The 13,372-nt window shown below is 47.7% G+C and overlaps 1 long non-coding RNA gene across 20 annotated transcripts in view; it reads right to left on the reverse strand.

The window, feature by feature from the left end:
• Positions 1 to 13,372, reverse strand: part of LOC147361489 (uncharacterized) — a 112,009-nt gene that overhangs the window by 74,619 nt on the left and 24,018 nt on the right. For 14 of the 20 annotated variants that reach the window (XR_015138011.1, XR_015138010.1, XR_015138000.1 and 11 more), the window contains exons 1-2: positions 5,811 to 6,444; positions 5,276 to 5,358 (exon numbers count right to left, since the gene is read on the reverse strand). This is a non-coding gene — a long non-coding RNA (uncharacterized LOC147361489). Of the gene's footprint in view, positions 1 to 5,275; positions 5,359 to 5,810; positions 6,445 to 13,372 lie in introns of those variants that run through there. The other 6 variants (XR_015138006.1, XR_015138001.1, XR_015138012.1 and 3 more) reach the window with 2 other exon arrangements.

The raw sequence follows: 13,372 nt of genomic DNA on the forward strand, positions 1-13,372 counted from the left end.
GATACCCTGAGTATTTACAGAGCTGCCAGCCCTTCTAAGCTTTCTTAGAGAAGCTATATTTGCAGTCAAGATGCAGTTTTCATGAGCCTCAGATAAGGGATAATGAATGCATTAGGTTGTAGGTTGAATGGAACGAAAACTATTACCTGCAGTGATCTCATATCGTTCCTTCACCCCAGGCCCTCTGAAATAAGAAATCTGCCAGCAGGCCTTTCCTCACTGATACACCTGCCACTCTTGTTCTAAGAATTCTCTGCCAAAGCCCAAACTGAGTCTGAATCCACACTGGGGAGTTTCAGCCTTTAGACTTGTCAGCGAGAGTCATATCAAATGGTGACCACAGAACATCGTGCTTAGTCACCCAGTCATGTCCAACTCTTTGGGACCCCATGGATGTTAGGTAGCTCTGTGCAATTTCCTGGCAAGAATACTGGAGTTGGTTGCCATTTCCTTCTCCAGGAGATCTTCCTGACCCAGGGATCAAACCCATGTCTCCTGAAGTGGTAGGTGAATTCTTTACCAGCGGGAAGCCCCACAGAATATTATGAACTGTTTAAAAAAAATAAAAAACTTGTATGGTAAAACTGCCTAGCCTTTTAAAAATTTTAAAAAGAATATACAATCAAATGGTCAAAAAATAGCTTAAAAGGTTGGACAGCTATATTAATTATAATAGCGCTGCCTGCTGGCACACTGACTCCTCACTTCTGACACCCAATAGAAGCTTGTATCCTGTTTGCCCCACAGCAGTGGTGACATGTGGGTGGTGGGGCACCTTGGCCACACGCAGTCAACCACTGACCCAGGTGCACAGTGGCTCTTCCCTTTGCAGTGCATGGCATTCCCAAGGCTGCCTTAGGTGTCAGCACCCAGGTAATATAAGAGAAGCCAGCAGAGAAGCACCTGCTTCTGAATCACTTTTGCTAACATGACAGCCATTGATGAGAACCAGTCACGTGGCCACACCTGGACGCAAAGGAGGCTGGGAAATGTGTCCCTGGCTAGACAAAAATGTGACACCATGAAAGAAAAATATGAGTGTTTGGGGTGGAGCTGGCAATCTCTGCCCAGCAGGCAGGGCCACCTGGGATGGCTACCATATCCTTTTGCCCTGGACACTCGCAGTTTCAGCACTCAAAGTTTCACTGGAAACCCCTCAGTCCCAGGCACACTGGGACAGCTGTCACCCCATAACTGAAAAGTGAATTAACAATTTAAAATAATAACTTTGAAAACGGACTCAACTGGTTTCACATGCATTCAGGATGGCAGGAAAAAACCTGAGCTGATGATTACAAAGATTCGCTTTTAACCATTTTTTTCCAGATGGTGAATTTGCTAACAGCCAAAGGCAAAATTTTAAGAATTCATGAACACATTGATTAGCAACTAAAGGAGTCACAAATGCCTGAAAGTAAATTGGAATTAAAATACAAAAGCAGTAAAAATCCAAAACCATGACTATCGTTTGATATGCTAGAAAATGAGCAGAAATGCTTACTCAGATATAAAGCACTGCTGAATTGCCTCTCTGGCAAAACAAAATTATCAATATCTGAAAAAATTGGGGTGATACTCATATTTATCAGTTCACCATTTCAGCCAATGCATTATTTTAAACTACAAGTTTCAACCTGCATTTCCGTTCATTTGACTTTTATCACATCATGACTCTGTAGAGAAGCCCTCTCAAATACAGGTGATCCCTGCCTTATCTCATCCCCAGCTCTTTTTGTTTTAGCATCTTCCTGCAGCTCTGTCTTGGAGAAGGCGATGGCACCCCACTCCAGTACTCTTGCCTGGAAAATCCCATGGGCGGAGGAGCCTGGTGGGCTGCAGTTCATGGGGTTGCGAAGAGTCGGACATGACTGAGCGACTCCACTTTCACTTTTCACTTTCATGCATTGGAGAAGGAAATGGCAACCCACTCCAGTGTTCTTGCCTGGAGAATCCCAGGGACGGGGGAGCCTGGTGGGCTGCCATCTATGGGGCTGCACAGAGTCGGACACAACTGAAACGACTTAGCAGCAGCAGCAGCTCTGTCTCACTTGATTGTGTTCTCCTTGCTTGTACTGCCATTTCCCTCAAATTCACAGGCCAAGTGTTTCCTTTCTGTGCACTCTTCCCTATCCACCTCCACAACCTCTTGGTCCAAAGAGTAATTCAAATCAATGAAGGAAAGAAAGCCTATTCTCTCCAGAAGGAAATGATGCTTCATTTATCGCCCACCCTACACACACACACACACCAGAAGTATCACCCTCTCTCCACATCCTCACATCATATTAGATCCAGCCGCATCTGTGAGCACCTTTCATGGGCTGCTGAGAACATGCGATCTTTGCCACTCTGTGACTTCCCTAAGGAATTCCTGGAATTTCACACTGCACCTTAGCCTCCTTCAAAAAATGCAAAGTGCTGAATTGAAGTTTGATTCAAAAACATTAGATGAGGAAGAGATCCACAAACTTAGTCTCATGACAAAGTGAAATTCCCTAGGGAGACTGGAACACTATGGCATTTGCATTTAAACCTCCTGAACAGCAATTTCTGTGAGAAATCTGAGCTCTAGAGGGCTACTCGGACAAATCAATAAATCCTGGCTTTTTACTATAGTTTGGAGAACCATAAACTTTTCATTGTTCTCCGGTGTCTTTCGAGTTGTCCGTGAACTGACTCCAGCTAGATTTCCTGGGCCTTGGAATTACTTTGTTTAGATAATTAAAGAAAGGGAGTCAGGCTGAACCGACTTGTCACAGCTGTGAATCCCAGCTGTGTATCCCCAGGGTGCTGAGATAACAGTCCCCTGCACTAATCCAATCTGGGCTTTTCCTGGGGGCTGTCATTACTGCAAAATGAGGTGAATGTGGTGGATGAAAAGTAGCAAGGCTGGGGAGTTAGTAGTGATGCAGAATCGTGCCTAGGACGTGAGGGGTTGTGATCAGAGAAGGAATCACAGAGATCCAGTGGCCAAACTACCGTAGCCAATGTATATACTGCATTATATACTATATACTACACATCTGATATATGTATATACAATATATACACACAAATTACTTATATGTAAATACCGTAGTCACTATACACATTACTATATATATCAATGCTGCTGCTAAGTCGCTTCAGTTGTGTCCAACTCTGTGGGACCCCATAGATGGCAGCCCACCAGGCTCCCCCGTTCCTGAGGGGCAAGAACACTGGAGTGGGTTGCCATTTCCTTCTCCAGTGCATGAAAGTGAAAAGTGAAAGTGAAGTCGCTCAGTCATGTCCAACTCTTAGCGACCCCATGGACTGCAGCCTACCAGGCTCCTCGGTCCATGGGATTTTCCAGGCAAGAATAGATCTACTATAAATAGAGGCTATAAGTATATAACATATACATACATATTATATAGTATATAGATTATAATATATAGAAATACATTAAATATATGATATATATTATAATGTGTATATAATATGTATATATTACCCAATACTTTGGCCATCTGATGCAAAGAGCTGCCTCATTGGAAAAGACCCTGATGCTGGAAAGACTGAAGGCAAAAGGAGAAGGGGATGACAGAGGATGAGATGGTTGGATGGTATCACTGACTCAATGGATATGAATTTGAACAAACTCCAGGAGATAGTGAAGGACAGGGGAGCCTGGCGTGCTGCAGTCACGACCCATGGGGTCACAGAGAGTTGGACACAACTTAGCAACTGAACAACAACAAATATATATAATATGTATATATGTGTGTGCATGAACACACACACACACACACACACAATGACCACTACACCCACTACCACTGAGGCTCCCTGCTCTGCTGCCCATCTGTCCAGTGCCCCTCCTCCCACCACACTGGCCTCGCAGCACCTTGAGTGTCATGCCGTCGCCCATTGCACAACCTACCTGCCTGCCCTCCCCACATCTGAATCTCTCTCTTCTTCCACAAACACCCCTCACCTACTAACTCGTACTAATCTTAAGGTCCGAGCTCCAAGGTCACTTCCTTGGAGCAGGCTGTGCTCTCAAATGAGGTCAGCTTCCCCAACATAAGCTAATTTTTCCCACACAGCAGGTTTCACCATTTATCACATAATTAGGCTATTGTTTTGAAATAATATCTGTCCTCCCCAATGGACTTATGAGCAAGGAAGTTGTCTAACTTGCTCACCTTTGCATCTCCAGAGCCTGGAATAGTACCAGCTGTTGTAGAGGTTTGGTTAATACCGGTTGCATGGGTGGATTTGGGTCTGATAATGAACCCAGTCAAGACAGCATAGGTGGAGGGGAGCAGACGCCCGCGGGGCAGACTTCCTCCAGGTGCCACGGATGTGCCCTAAAGCAGTGGTTCTCAAACTTGAGTCTGCAGTAGAAGCACCTGGAGGGCTTGTTAAACTGCAGATTACTAAGCTTTATTCCCAGAGTCTTGGCTTCAGTGGGTCTGGACTCAGACAAGAAACTTGCATTTCCTACAGATTTCCAGGTTATACTGAAGTTCCAGTTCCTGGGACCCCATTTTAAGAACCACTGTTCTAAGACATCAGGCAGTTTCCAAATGGCCTGCTAGAAGCAACTCGACCACTCCCAGGCTTTTCTGTAAGATGAAAATCTGGTGTTTCCAAGACACCAGGTTTTGTCTATCTCACACTTACATATATATAGCTCTCAGCCATCAGTGGGCTGCAGAATCACCTGTAAAGATCCCCAAGGCTCAAATGCCAGGCATTAGGTTTCCATTAATCTGCACAGGAACCCAACATCTACAGTTAAAAACCCTCCTCAGGTGATTTTAAAGTATAACCAGGATGAAGAATGACTGAGATCACAGCTCATAAATTCAACCAAAATTTATCATTGTTGCAGATGTCTAACCTGGAATTACTGAGGTTTATCCCAGAACCCTGCTGTGCCCTTTATTGGACTAAAGTCTAGCACCACACAACATCATTACAGGTAAAACAGAAGCCTGTCTCTTACCCCCAAATAACCACGTTAAAGGAAACTGTGCTTGGAGTCAGAACTAGAGAACAAAAGGTAGGAGACCATTCATTCCTTCAATTCTTTAGCGCCAGGTACGGTATTTAAGTGCAAGGCACATAGTGATAGCTCAGACACGGTTTCTACACAGATGGAACCAACAGTCTCAGGCTATGTTGCTGGAAAATTTCAGGTAAGGATCCAGAAGGCAGAGGACTGTGAACATCAGAAGGACACGGAGATGAGGGGCAACAAGACCCCGCTTGGCCCAGAGACGCAGTGAGAACTGAGAGGACCTACCTGGCGTCCTCCAGGGGTTGGGGTATTCACTGTGGTCCCAGCAAAACTGAGATGCTGAATACAGGAGCAGAGGCATCCGAGACCTGCATGCAAAGCCAGGAAAACAACTTGATTGCGTGCACCTGAGCAGGCTGGCTTTGGAAGTCTGAGATACTGCACGTAGGGTTGTAGGCGGGGGAGCGGGGTTTGATATATTACCATTGGATTATATCTTGGCAGGGAACCAGTTATGCCTGGGGATCCCACCCTGCTGCACCCCTTCAACTGGGGGATTGGGGGATTCTGGTCATCAGAGAAAATGCACGCACACATGCAAACATCACACTAGCAAAATGGGAACCATAACCACTTATGTCTGAGTAAGCTCTGTACCTTTGAAATGCACGGCCCTCCACAAGTAGCTGGCTAGGGACTAAAGTCAACCCAAAGGCTCCCACTTCACTGTCATATTATACTTTAGGGCAGATGTAGATCCCAGCCACATCCCCTGGAAGCCGGTGGAACCCAGCCAAGCAGGATCCTGCCAGCGCCCTACCTGACATCTTGAGGGCCCTGGGTATCCACCGTGGTCCCAGCAAACCTGAGATGCTGAATGCAGGAGCAGAGGGTATTGTGAGCTGTGGAAATTGAGGGCTTACCTGCTGCCCACTTCTCCAGCTCAGCCCCATCTGAGAAGCACCAGAGGAGCTGTTTTCACCACTAGGGATGCCCAGGCCCCACCCAAAACAGTTAACCCGGAACCGGAAGCTGGAGCCAGAGAGAATTTTTTTTTTTTCCCTCCCTCCCTGAACCCACAGGCCTGTGAGGAGGGCTTACTCTGCAGAAAAAGCCTCCTGATGGGGCCACTGCCAGGGAGAGGGCACGGAAGGGCTGGCCCTTCCTCCTGTCCTGTGGGCAGTCAGCCTTGTGCATCCTGGGGTCCTAGAATCAGCCAACTCATGCTCACTCCGACAGGGTAGAGAAGGGAGTGTTTGACCCCCCAGCCCTGTCTCGGAACACACAAACTCCCCTCCCCTGCTTCCTCTCTGCTGAATCTACCCCTTCCCTATTTGTCCAGCAAGCATTTGAAGACGAAGAGGCCCAGCATTTACTGAGCACTGACCTGGGCTGGGCAGGGCCTGGGGCTGAAGAGAGAGCAGGGAACAGCAGGGGCGCTTACAGAAAACAGTCTAGAGCCCAGACACAGACCCCAAAGTGCAAGCAAAAAAGTGGACAACGTTTCAGACAAGGGCTGCAATAACCCGGTGTGCTATTATCATGACTGGAGTCATTTGGAGGGAACGGTTTCTGTGGACTGCATGGTCAGAAAAGGCCTCTGTTCTGAGAACGTGGTATTTAAGTAAAAACCTGAATCAGAAGCAGGAACTGGCTCCCCTGGGGCAGAGGGCACCAGGCAGAGGGAACAGCAGCCATGCAAAGGCACCGAGGTGGGAAGAGCTTGCGACTAAGGAACGCAGAAGGCAAGGCAGAGGGCACCAGGCAGAGGGAACAGCAGCCATGCAAAGGCACCGAGGTGGGAAGAGCTTGCAACTAAGGAACGCAGAAGGCAAGGGTAGGGAGAGGAGGGCCAGAAGAAACCACCCAGTCTGCAGTCCACACCTCACGGGAGGACGGAGGAGAGAGGTGACATAACTGGCAGTTTTCAAAGATCGCTTTGGCTGCCACGCAGAGAACGGGATGGAATACAAGGAGCAAGGGAGGAAGCTAAGCGACAGGCTCAATTGTCCAGACCAGAGGCCACGCCCAGCACCCAGGACACGCGGTATCAAAGCCCAGGCTGCTGTGTGCGCCCCTCGAGGCCTCACTGGACAGTTCTGCGCGTCGTTCCTGACTCTGCCCCGCAGTCTTGTTCCTTGGCCCTCCCAGAGATGTGAGCCACCAACATCCTTTATAAAAATTCTACTTCTGCTCAAAGCAGAGTCAGGCTCTGTTCCTTGCCACTAAGAACTTTAACATGGTTAAGCATATCTTGAAATCAAGAACAAACAAATTAGAGGTTATTGTAGGTTCAATGCAAGTGATACACTGACCTAGCTCAGTGTAAGACTGGAGAGCAGAAAAGTATGGTAACATGATTTATTAACGAAAAGACTAATGACTACAGTTTGCCAGACCTTCCTAAGTCTTTATCTGCTGACCCCATACACTTATTAACAGCTCTCTCTTTCATACTTCAAAGCTTCCTGATTTGGAGGATATGAATCATCTCTCCTTATTAATTCCTGGAGCATAGCTTTGATTCTGGGTCCCTAAGTTAAAGCTTCCTGACACACATCTTATGGCCCAGCCAGCCACAACAGGAAACAACTTCTTTTACAATTTCAAATGGCATAGCAACTGCAGGGGTGTGGGGCATCCATCTACAATAAGCCTTTTTGGTGACCATATCAATGATCTCATTGTTAGGGGGCTAAACTGTATCCCCTCTCCAAATAAATGTGCTGAAGCCCTAACTTGCAGGACTTAGAACGTCACTGCCTTTAAAGATAGAGTCTTGAAAGGGGTAATGAAGTTAGCATGGCTTCCCCCATAGCTCAGATGGTAAAGAATCTGCCTGCAGTGCAGGAGACCTGGGTTTGATCCCTGGGTCGGGAAGATCCCCTGGAGAAGGCAATGGCACCCCACTCCAGTACTCTTGCCTGGAAAATCCCATGGACAGAGGAGCGTGGTGGGCTGCAGTCCATGGGGTTGCAAAGAGTCAGGCACAACTGAGTGACTAACACTTGTGACTTGTGAAGTTAGGGTGGCCACTAGTCTAACCTGATTGGTATCCTTATAAGAAGTGGAGATTAGGGGACTTCCCTGTGGTCCAGGGGTTAAGAAACCGCCTTGCAATGCAGGAGACGAAGGTTTGGTCAAGCAAACTAAGATCCCACCTGCCGTGGAGCAACTAAGCCCATGCACTGAGACTCCTGAGCCTGAGTGCCTTAACTAGAGAGTCTGCGCACTGCAACAAAAGCTCCCACGTGCCGCAACTAAGACTTCACGCAGCCAAATTAATAAATGTTTTTTAAAAATTAATTAATAAGTGTTAGTCGCTCAGTCGTGTCCAACTCTTTGCAACCCCACAGACTAGCCCACGAGGCTCCTCTGTCCATGGGATTTTCCAGGCAAGAATACTGGAGTGGGTTGCCATTCCCTTCTCCCGGGAATCTTCCCAATCCAGGGATTGAACCCGGGTCTCCTGCATTGCAGGCAGATTTTTTACCATCTGAGCCACCAGGAAAGCCTGCAATGAATGAATACTATATTTTTTAATTATTTTAATTGGAGGATGATTACTTGACAATATTTCAATGGGTTTTGCCATACATCAACATGAATCGGCCACAGGGACACGTGTCCCCCCTACATCCAGAGAGGAGATTAGGACACAGAGAAAACATTATTTGAAGACACAGGGAGAAGACGGCCATCAACAAGCCAAGGACAGAGGCCACAGGAGAAACCAACCCTGGCAGCACCTTGATCTCAGACTTCCAGCCTCAAGAATTCAAAAAAAAAAAAATATCTCTGTTGTTGAAACTGCCCAGTCTGTAGGACTTGCCATGGCAGCTCTAGCAACTAATACACTCACATAACACAACGCAGGCTGGCATTCTCGCAAACCCTCCACCTTGCAAGAACTTTCCATTGCCCCGACCTACATACAATTCATGCCACTCAGCTGAGGGACCTTCAGCTGCTGCAACATGGGCAAACCAATGTGCCCAGGCTGATAATCCAGACCAGTTAATCTTCAGTACCTGGCGGCCCACTTCTGTGCAGTGACCAGCTACGGTTAGGGGTTAACTGGGGCTCCCTTAATCCATGCTGACTGCCTGTCTCTGTGTATACAGGCCACAGAAGGTTATAAAATATTAAGAACCTTAACCATGAACTTGACTCATGCCCACTGCTCCTGGCAAGGCAGGGTCTCCTGTCCTCAAACATAATACTTTGCTTTCACCCCTGCGTCCTGGAGCCAGCTCGTGGGTCTGAAGGTTCTCAAAGAGAAAGGTTTGTCATGAGACTGGTCAGCTGTCTGCTATCAAGGCCTTTTATGGGGATCAATCAACAAGTCTTTATCAGATACTCCTGACCCTGTGGGAGTTTCAACACTCGGTTCCTGCCCTCAAAACCACGTGACTGTACTGTTGCAATGGATGTGGTTCAAGAGCTTTAAAAGTTAAATACAAATAAAAGAGCTGAGTAACTAAGCAAAGACCAAGCCCGACTCCTGGTTCTGTGTCTGTTCAGCTGCATGACCAAAGCTAACTCTTCCACCGCTGAGTCTCAGGGGCCTCCTTTGCCAAATGAGGCTAAGAATACCTTCCTCACAAGATCCTTGTATGAGAAGGGAGCTAAACATTACATGGAGGGACTTCTCCGGCAGTCCAGTGGTCAAGACTTTACCTTCCAATGCAGGGGGTGCAGTTTCGAACCCTGTCTGGGGAGCTAAGATTCCACATGCCTTGCAGCCAAAAAACCAAAACATAAAACAGCAGAAATAGTATAACAAATTCAGTGAAAGTGTTCCAGTGAAAGTGCTGGTCGCTCAGTCGTGTCCAACTCTTGCAACCCCGTGGACTGTAGCCCACCAGGCTCCTCTGTCCATGGGATTCTCCAGGTAAGAATACTGGAGTGGGTTACCATTCCCGTCTCCAGAGGATCTTCCCGACCCCACGATCGAACCTGGGTCTCCTGCATTACAGGCAGATACTTTACCACCCGAGCCACCAGGGAAGCCCAACAAGTTCAATAAAGACTTTTAAAAATGGTCCACATTGAAAAAAACAAAACAAAACAGTATATGGAAAAAGTATTCAGTATCTAGCACCCAGGAGGCGCTCGTTTTTAAAGAGAAGAAATTGACAAGCGTAGGCCACGCTTGAAATTGCCATGAGTGAGGATAGGCTCAGGAAGCCCACACTGTAGGACCTAGTTTTCACCCTTGTCCAGTGTTTACTGAGCATCTACTATGTGCCAGAAACCCAGCTCTGTCGAGAATATAAGACTAGGTCCCGAGATGCTCCCAGTTGGCTGGAAGCAGACAGATGAACCAGACAGGTGTGGGGCAGGAAGCAGGGAGCGCTCTCAACTGAGGGCTGAGTTTGTGCAAGGCTGACTTGGCTGGCCCTTCTCTGAAGATCTATCTGGACAAGTGTCATTCTCTCTCTCTCTCTCTCACACACACACACACAGACACGTGTTTTATTGAAGTTCTCACTTTGCTTTGTAATTCAGTGTTTTGCCTATAACAGCACCGAGAGACCCACACAGATATGCATCCATTTTCAGGTTTCTATAATGAGATGGGTTTTGCTTTCTATTTCCTCTTCCACAGAGAATAAGAAGACAGATGAATGTCTATGACGATTCGAAATACAGATCCTCACAAATGTGTGATCTGTTTTCCCCTGAAGTCCTGATGTTTATCACATGCCAAGGTCCCGAGGCAGGCAGCTGGGTCCCATGGTCTGCTGATGCCTCAGTAGCTGACCTGTGAGATGAGGATAGTGGGACAGAACAAGGCTGGGCTGGAGGCTGAGCTGACCCCTCCTGCACTAACCAAAAGGGATGAATAATTGCATTCCATCCGCTACTGTCATTCTTTCAGGGGTTCCAGTCTGGGTGGAGGTGATGCCTAAAGTCCAGTGGGCAGGGTGGGTGGTGACATCATAGTTCTCTGTGGACCACCTGAATTCAAGGAGGGCCCCAAGCAGATGCAAGGTAAGGGGTCATCAGTCAGACCAAAAAAGACCCTGGGAGGAGCAATGATTTCACAGGGAACCTGGGCCGGAAGCCATAGGCACAGCGGTGCATAGCAGGAGGAACTGAGGTGTTAAAGGTAACAGGAGCCCCTGTTAGTCCAGATGGACTTAACCTGAATCAAGTGTTTCTGTGTAACGTCTCCCGTGACCTCGCAACAACCTTAACAAGGAGTTTTTCGTGAACTTCATTTTACAGAAGAGGGAGCAGGAGCTTGGCGAGGTTACAGAGCAGCCCAAGACTGCAGGGCCAGTGAGCAGAAACCCACCCAGCTCTGACTCCCAGGTTCTCATCTTTAACCGCTACATCCCACTGCCCCTAGGTAAAGCCTCTGGGCTTTCAGTAAGCATGGGCTCATGCACACAGCACCACCAGCCTCTTGGGAGCAAGATGAACTTCAGGCCTCACCCACTCAGGGAGAGAGAGTCTGCTACATTTACTGACCTGGATCAGGCACCCAGCCTCAGTTACTGCAGCTGAGGAGGGCTGGGGGGAGGTGGGAGTTAAGAGCTCAGGCAAAAACTAGTAAGAATTGAAACATTCAGGGCCTCAATTTCTTCTATCCCAGATACATAAAATAAAGGTTTGGATGGCAAACTGAGTTTTCTACTTTCTACCTGGATGTTTTGACAAATAAACTACAGATCATCGCATCTGCCTCATGTTCAGGAATTTTCTGAAACGATATTCTGATGTTTCATGGTCATTGTGGTCATTTGGAATGAATCTGGTAGGCCCAGAGTAGAAATGGCTGGTGTTTCACCCAGCATGTCATCTGTACGTTAACAGTTTTCATGAAGAGTTTTACTTGGCAGAAGCAAGCCAGGGATGCTCCTTGTAGTACAAGTCACTAGGAATGTTTATTTCATAGAAAGAATGTTGCTGTGTTCAGATCCAAGTTGAAATGGACTTCCAGCCAGGGGACAGCAGGTGACACCAACATGGTGGATGTGAGGATGTCCCTGAAGTCTTTGGGGGCCATAGACAGAGCCCCAGGCATCTCAAGAGTCTATCCAACCTCCAGCATGTGGGAAAGGATGGCTCAACCCCTGCTGGGGCTTTGGGAAAAGGGAAAGAAAGTGGGTATAGGGAGGACCAGCCAAAGGGTCACTGGCATCAGCAGCCAGAACAGGGATCCTGGAAAGATGCAAAGCATCACCTCCTCAGGAGTGTTTTGCCTGATTGGAAGAGAGTGGACAGGACTGAGTGAGCCCGAGCAGACGTGATACGTGGGGATGCACCTTTGAAGCCTGTCCTCGTAGCCCTCGGCCCTGGGCTGGAGGAGGGGGTCTTTGAGAGATGCTGCCTGGTTCAGACACATTTAAGCATAAACCGGAACTCCCAGAAGCCAGGGGCTACCTCCACATGTAGGATCACAAGGCCCTGCACTGGATGCCTGGGGCTGCTGTCACCAAGTACCACCTGCTGGTGGCTGGGAACAACAGAAACTTAGTATCTCACAGTTCTGGAGGCCAAAAGATCAAGGTGTAGGCAGGGCTGGTTTCTCCCGAGGACTGTGAGGCAAAGTCTGTTTCATGCCTCCCACCCCACTTCTGCAGGTTTGCCAGCTACCCTCGGCATTCCAGGGCTTATAGAAGCATCAGCATGGTTTCCGCCTTCATCGCCTCTTGGCTCTGTCCCTGTGTGCTGTCTCTAAGTTTCCCCTTCTTAAAAGGGCAGGATTAGGGTTCATCCAAACAGCCTCATCTTTACTTGACCTCTTCTGCAAAAACCTTATCTCCAAATAAAGTCACATGCTAAGGAATTAGGGCACTAGAACTTCAATGTACCTTTTTGGGGTGGCGCAATTTGGTGCTCATCACCCCATTCCTAACAGGCCTTCAAACAGTCAGTGCTCGTCAAACCTGGCTGTCCATCAGGTATTGAAAGTACCAGGTTTGGGACTACCCTGGTGGTCTAGTGGCTAAGACTGCACTTCCAACGCAGGGGGTCTGGGTTCAATCCCTGGTCAGGGAAATAGACGCCTCCCCCCTCCCACCACGCCACAAATAAAGATCCTGAAGATCCCACATGCCACAGCTAAGACCCAGTGCAGCCAAGTAAGTAATAAACAAAAAAAATACCAGGCTCTAGGGTTTGTTGGAGAATGGACATACGTATATGTATGTGTATATGAATGGATACATGTATATGTATGAGTCCCTTCATTGGTCACCTAAAACTATCACAATATCGTTAATCGGCTATACCCCAATACAAAATAAAAGATTAAAAAAAAAAATACCAGGCTCTACTCAGATTCTGATTCACTTGGGCTGGATGGGGCCCAGGTACCTGGATTTTCTACAATTTTCCCCCAAGCAATCCAAAAGTATGGCCATGTCT

Source organism: Bos grunniens, chromosome 12 (assembly GCF_055505025.1).
Source record: "Bos grunniens cultivar Pamir isolate PY7600 chromosome 12, Bosgru_T2T1.0, whole genome shotgun sequence".
Classification (NCBI taxonomy): Eukaryota; Metazoa; Chordata; class Mammalia; order Artiodactyla; family Bovidae; genus Bos; species Bos grunniens.